Here is a 1,274-nt window from a genome sequence, read left to right on the forward strand (position 1 = left end):
GGGAGGGCCGGGAGAGCAAAAAGGAGTGAGACCAGGGGAGGCGCGGGGGCAGGCGAGGCGAGGACGGGGCGGGGGCGCGGGGTTACAACGCGAAGCGACGCGCGGCGGGAGCCGAGAGTAGCAAACGAAGCTGCGCGCCGACGACGGATATTGGACCGGAAATTGAAGTGGCAAAGGCAAGGTCGGCCGCGAGCAGGCAGCATTACCACCAGGACCGACTGCCTGGCCGCGCAGACCTGTCCGCACCCGTGGGGTCAGGCCCTACCTGCTCCAAGGGTCTGTCGCCAGCTCGTCGGCTCCCATCCGCTGCCAAGAGGCCGCACACTGGGTGGGGCTCTCCAGTTCCCGTCGCCTCGAGCAGTGTAGGGACGTCGCTGGTGCTGCTTTCTCCGGCTGCGGCTGCTGGAGTGTCAACTACAGCCATGCCGGATCCTCGAATCCTCGAATCGTGCTGCTTTCTCCGGCTGCGGCTGCTGGAGTGTCAACTACAGCCATGCCGGAATGTCGTGCCCGTGACTGGCCTCTCTCAGAGGATTCAGTAGGCGGCGACGGTTTGAATACGCCAGGGGGGAGGGGAGGGTGTGAGGGAATGCTGCTGGAGGGTTCCTCTGCGCACCCTTCGGGGCGAGGCAGATCAAAGCAAAGACTTTGGACCCGCCATCCGCTTTGGTGACACGCCCACGCCAAGCGACGCTCGCGCTGGGATACACGGGACGTTAGCCATATTACTCACCCTTCCAAATTCAATTACCCTCCTGGAGCTCGCCGGCACGGCCTCTCGGCCCATTCCGCACACCGAGAACTCACATAATATTGCCTCCACACCACGGGCACCACGGGGCGGGCATACACCCCCCCCCTCCTCTCCTCATTCCAAAGCCGTCCTGTTAGCGAAGAGCAACTTAGTTGAGTCCCAAACCTCGATAAGTCCCAGTAGTTGCCGCAGTTTGTCAGCCTGCGTGAGTCTCTCCTCTCTCTTCGCCCCTCTCTCCCCCACCTCTTCCCCTCCATCCCCCTTGACTGGTGAACTACGCGGTTGCTGCGCAAGGTTCAAGATGAAAAAGAGTTTCCGAAGTTTGTCCCACAGATTGTGGGTGGATCGCTTTTACAAGTACACACGTGTGTGGGGTTTTTCCCTACTCACCAGCCATGGCGCCTCATGACGGGTGGGTAGGCAACCTGACAGCACGCGTGAGTGACGGGACAGTATTACTACTACTACTTACTCAGAGAGGCAGAGCAAAGTGGTAAACGTAACAAAGCAATCACCGTTA

The sequence above is a fragment of the Frankliniella occidentalis genome, unplaced genomic scaffold (genome assembly GCF_000697945.3).
Source record: "Frankliniella occidentalis isolate FOCC.00 unplaced genomic scaffold, Focc_3.1 Scaffold100, whole genome shotgun sequence".
NCBI lineage: Eukaryota > Metazoa > Arthropoda > Insecta > Thysanoptera > Thripidae > Frankliniella > Frankliniella occidentalis.